This window comes from Mirounga leonina, unplaced genomic scaffold (genome assembly GCF_011800145.1).
Source record: "Mirounga leonina isolate KUSES-001 unplaced genomic scaffold, KU_Mleo_1.0 Mir_93, whole genome shotgun sequence".
Lineage (NCBI taxonomy): Eukaryota > Metazoa > Chordata > Mammalia > Carnivora > Phocidae > Mirounga > Mirounga leonina.
Window position 1 is genome coordinate 46,453,558 of NW_023270854.1, and position 6,000 is coordinate 46,459,557.

At 44.8% G+C, this 6,000-nt stretch overlaps 1 protein-coding gene across 1 annotated transcript in view; it reads right to left on the minus strand.

Moving 5' to 3' along the window:
* TTC39C (tetratricopeptide repeat domain 39C) overlaps nucleotides 1-6,000 on the minus strand; it is a 104,186-nt gene that overhangs the window by 91,184 nt on the left and 7,002 nt on the right. The gene's annotated exons all lie outside the window — the stretch shown is intronic.

The window sequence follows — 6,000 nt, forward strand, 5'->3', positions numbered from 1 at the left end:
GTGCAGGAGACCATCAAACTAAACAAGGGACCTGCAATAGTGCTGGGTAATGCTAAACAGAACAAGACCGTTTCTTCTGGAGGAAGCAAGGAAATAGCATACTCTGGGGCCACCATCTTCCACTCACAATCTTCTTAACTTGGGTTCCGTAAGCCTTCAAGTTGTCACATGCAAAGTGATAACACTACTACTTATTCTCAGGGCCCTGGAGAGAATTGGGATTAAGGAAGAAATGCACAGGACACAGTGCACATTAACAGTAAGCATTGATTACACACTTGATTACCATTGACTGATTACCACTTGATTACCATTCACTGTCGCTCTTTGCCTGCACGGTAGTAATGCATAGACCAAGACCTGTATGATGACAAGATTGTAATATGTCTAACTTTATTCCAATTCCTCTCTAGCCTTGCTAATTCATATTCATTTATTGCTCAATGCCTGAAGCTCATTTAGAGTTACTGATACATTCTGAAAATAACTCTTCAGGCTAAATAAAGTCAACTTTTTTTAGTTTTCCTAATTCTGTCATTAATGTGTATCAAATATCTTCCTAACTCATTAGCATTAGTCCCTTCTCTATCTCAAATAAATAACTCAATCATCTCCATGCTCTACCAATAGAGATCACCCAGACACATTTTATCAATTACCTAAAAAGCCTTTCCAACCAATCCTTCAACAGGGGTTATTTGTAAAGTAACAAAATTGCTTAGCATGTTTTATTTTCTCATCTTTAAGTCATAATACGGTCCCTTCATTATGTGTGGCAATAATCTACAAACTGCATGAATACTTTAATTGAAGATTAAACACACTCAGCTCTTCATACAAGCAGTTCAAATACTATTTTACATACAGTTAAGAGACAGTTCAAAGTGAAACTAGAGACTTATTTTTCATAAAAAAGTTTTAGTAAATAATTCTTAGTACACAACTCTGAACTTCATATGGAAGTGTGGGCCTCTCACCAAGGCACCTATATTTTCCTTTAGTTTTTAGTAGAGCCATAGGTCAAGAAAATTTCATTTGTGTTTTCTTCATCATTCCTAAGCATCCTTAACTATAAATTTAGGCTTGCACAGAAAGCTGTCCGATGAGGTCTGGTTTTATTTTACACAGATAAAACTCAACATTCTTCTGTTAAAGAGAAAAGCTCACAGTTTCAAGTTAGATGCAACTGCTCTCTGTTATCAGCCAAGCCCACATCTGAGATACTACACAAGGGCTACAGAGAAACATACAAACCATTCTCTTATTTCTTGCCATTTTTATAATAGCAATGTCACCAGACCAATAATCTCTAAGAATTCCAACATGACTGGTCTTGACACTTGGCTAAACGACTTTAGACAGCCATTTCCCCTCTCCCATGGCCTTTTTTTTTTCTGTGCTACTTCAAGAGGAATAATTCCTAGCTCAATGTGTAATTTTGATAATTCAAAGTAACGAGTGTCTCGTCAATCATCAGTCCAAAAACCATTTGGATCTACGTGGTTGACCGCTGAAGCAAATGGCATTCCAGATAGAAACAAAACTTTCCCGGGCAATTAAACTGACACAGACTTTGCTAAAATGTGGAGGAAAGGGAGAAACCCAATTACTCCAACAATTGCAGGGCTACAAAAAAGCAGCCCCATTCTCACCTTGAACAGTTCAAGAGTCACAAGTATGCAGGTGAATTCAACCTGTTTCTTATAGACATAAAGAAGAGGGCAAGCATGATTTACAAGATGCAAAGGTAAAGTCTTTTGTTGCACCAGAATTCGACTGACAATACCTAACTTGAGATTTTGCAATTCACTGCTCAGAATTGGGAGGGGGGGGAACCACTTGAAGGCTTGACAGGGACTCATTATACTGGGAACAATCCTAAAGAGGTCATGAGCATGAGCTTAGTTTAATCCAATTGTTTCTCAAAACCTGAATCTCAGTTATTTAGCAAATTAAACTTGGATTCAGATACAAAACACCATTTTCCCTCATTTCCTGGCCTGTTATGATAGCACAATTTTTACTTGCGATAAAGAGAAAATGATACAAACGTTTAAAAATCTGTTTATCTGGTGACGGTTACTTTACGGATGAATAATCTACATGAAGTAAAACCTGGAGGGCTGCTGCAGAGGAGGCACGAAAGCACAATGCCAAGGCACAAGGCCTCAATCTCGACGGCAAGAAGGCTGAAGTAGGAAAGGAAGCAGATCATGCCGTGAACTGTCAGGGCTCGGAGACAGACGCATCATGCCCAGACTCCTGGTTTCCCTGAGCCAAGCCCAGCGAGGAACAGGAGGGTACGATCGAGCATGTACGAACAGGTTGAACCAAAATGTATTATGGGATGCAGCTGACGTCATGGTTGAGGGTGGGACCAGGGAGAACTCTTCATCTGTGTATCGAGGCACCCTATCTAAATGGCATACCACTAAATGGTATGTGTGGGTGTTCCCTACTCACTACTTCTAAGTACAATGGGACAGAAAATCGTCATGAAGCATTCTGCCGTATTTCCTCCCACTTTAGAAGAATCACTTTTATGGTTTCCTTGGTTATGAAACTTTGGGGTAACTGCATCCTGACTCCTGGGGATTTGGCCTGTGTGTGTGTGTGTGTGTGTGTGTGTGTGTGTGTGTGAGACCTACTTAGCAAAAAGCCTGCTCACTTCCTGGGAAGGATGTGAACCACGAGCCGGTTTAGACCTGGAGATTTACCGTTAGGAAGACCTGGTTGAGGACAGGGCAGAGAGAGTAGGGCTCTGAAATAAAGTCACCTGAGGCTGGAAAGACACAGGTCCTGCAAGCTTGCCCCACCGTTAAGGGGTTCCTGGGGTTCTGCATACCCACATGGCGAGAGACAGAAGAACCAGTGCTAAGATCCGTTCCTGGAGCTCTCTGGGCCCTAGAAACAGGCGTGTGTGTGTGCGTGTGCATGTGCGAGTGAGCTGGAAAAGCCAGTGTGTAGGAGCAGTCACCCCAGGGGCCCAGCAGTGGAGGAACCCCACCCCTGGGCTCTGCCCTGGTGCCCATGGTCGCAGAGGCAACGGAGGCCCCGCCTTCACCACACCCCTCCAGCGGCAGCCATACCAGCCCAGCAGCCCCTCTCCTGCTGTCACCCCTGCGCTGCTCCCAGCAGCCGCAGGATTCCAGCTGCAGAGCCCAAACCTTGTCTTGAGCCTCACGCCCCCCCGCCCCGAGCTCAGTGCCTCTCCATGGAGGGGTTCTGGAAATCCACGGGGCCATCTGGGCATGCCACGATGACAGGAGTGCAAGGGGCCATGGACGTGAGGCGGCCAGCAACGTGGGACAGTCCTGCATAGCGTGCCATGTCCTGCACAACTTCTGAACCCTACCTCCATCGGCACAAGAAGTACAAAGTCATGCCAGCACTGTTTAAATATACCCTTTACTGAGATTCGTTCACAATTTTAGAGAATTATGTCACCAGCAGCAGCACTGCGTGTGGCACTGGGCCTGCCAGCCCGCGACAGCTACCCCAGCCTGCGTGCGTAGCTCCCGCAGGCCGAAATGGAGCAGGGATTCCGAACGCTCCTGTAAGCACACGGAAGCCAAACACTCCTGAAGAGCCAGGAAATCCCGGATACCAGTTATTTTCATTAATAAATTTCATTTTTGCCATCCTATATTAAGAATTTGTCACACACTGAGATTTATCACAAAGACCACATACAGAAACGATTTGGGGTTTTATCTTTATTTTTCCATCCTACTGATACTGTCCTCAGGGGATGCCCATCACCCCCACCCCAATTTCCCTGTAAGCTTTTTAAAATTCATCCTCTAATCCTAGACTTCTGTTAAAGGTTTTGGTCTCCCAAGTACTTGGCTTGGTGAGGGATTTAAAGATGGGAGACCTATTTCCCAAGACACGTTGTCAGCACGCATCCCAGGTCCTAATGCAGGAAACTAATTATTCCAATGCTACCCTGATACAGGCAGCCTGGCTCATTGCAAAAATGTCACCCTTCCTCGTTTGATCGACTTCAACAGTGTTTGGCCTTGGCATATTATCCCTATTTCCAATTAAGGTATTTCCCCACTTTCTCTTAACATAGAGAAGTCTGGTCTGTTACTTCTTTTACTACAAAGTGCACCTACTCTCTCATTTTTCTACTTTGGAATAGGTTCTGATCTTTTCTTAAATCCAAATGTATTCATTACACACACATGCCAGCACCTAACTACTTTATCATCTGATGAAGGAATAGTGAGCATTTACATTTTGAAACATATGTAGTTTTTTTATAAATTTCTTTTTACTTCTCCCTTATAATATGGATTTTTAGACTTTTTGTGAGCAGGTTATGTCACCTATGAATTTATTTTAGGATCACAGGAGGGGAATGACAGATTTTTTATAAAAAGAAAGCATGAGATCTGATACAGTTGAGAGCCCCTGCTCTAGAAAGTTTCCCTTCCCATCCACCAAGTTCTTCCAAAGACAGTTCCTTCCTGAAATTCAGGACAGGGATTTTGGAGTAGGGAAGCTAGACTTCTGCCTTCTCATGCCACAGAGGCAAATAACACCAGCACATGTCATGCCACCACCACCCAGGGGTAGCCCGGAGCCTTGCAGGTGGACTGATAAAAGACCAAAAAGACTGGCCAGTTAGGGTAGGCCGCCTCTCAACCACACACAACATGGAGCAGGGGACAGCGCACTCAAAGGACTGTGACCCCCAGAGCTGCCACTGCTGGGGCCAGGCACAGCTGAGACCCGTGGCCACTTCAGAAGCAGCAGACTTCATCAGAGCACTCCGCACTCCCTTTGATGGCATCTGTCAGGACTAGCATGTGCTCAGTGGCAGCTTTGCTCCCCACTGCCCCACACTAAGCACTGGGCAGCCTGGATGCACCGAAGGGAAGAGGCTGAAAGCCCAGACAGGAGTTCTGAGAAGCAGAGCGTCAATTGAGGGGGCATCAGGAGCACCTCCATGGGTCAAGAGACATGCCTGGTGCACATCAGTACAGGGAGCGGGGATGAATAATCAAGCTTTCAGAGCTCCTAAAGGACACTGCCCCTGGGCTATACTTGCCAACTGGCAAACAAAGGGGTGTTGATATGCCCCTAAGACCTCTTGGACCTCACGCTACTCCAGCGACCTCAGGAAAGCCAGGAACCCCTGATCAGGAAGTCCACCTATCTCTACCATCTCAGCTTGCTCATACAGACAGGCAGCTGTGTAAACAACGTGCAGACATCACCAGTGCTGGAGAAAGGGACAGAAAGAGCCTGCAGGGCCACTGAGGCCTCCTACCACCTTGGATAAGTCAGAACAAGTTAGCTGATACAAAATACCCCAGCACGACGAGTGGGGAGGGGACAGACACTGTGTAGGGGTTTTCCCCATAATAACAGATCATCTTCCTGTAAGACAGGAGTAACTACCTGTTGTGTATATATATATTTCTTGTGTTCTGAAATCCTTGAGCAAGAAGGAAGAGATGGAGAAAGCAACCCCAGCTGAGGAAAAGGACTGAGACAGCAAATCATCATCCACCTTCACACATGAAAAAATAAAAGCCCCTATTTCAATCTCCAAATCAGTTGCCAAGAAGTCAGGACTTTCTCTTCTGAGGCAGCAAATTTATGGATAGTTTTATACAAAAATATGTTTTTGTAACTATGTATGGTGAGGGATATCAACTAGACTTATTGTAGTGATTACTTCACAACAGATGCGAATCATTTAGGTTGCATACCTGCAACTAACATCTATGTCAATTACATCTCAATAAAAGAAAAAAAAAACCAAAAACCAGACATGCAGGCAAAGTCACAGACTCAAAAACTGGAATGCATTTCCCCCATTAAAAAAGGCTTTCAGTGGTGACTATATTCCCAGGCTTGCCCACAAAGGCAATTCAATCTCAAATTGGACCTATGTATGGGTTGAAAGCTTACTAAGAATTCGGGGAATAGAGTAAGTGGTGGAAAAGGTATAAGACAGAGTTGAGTTCCCCCCACCCCCCCCCC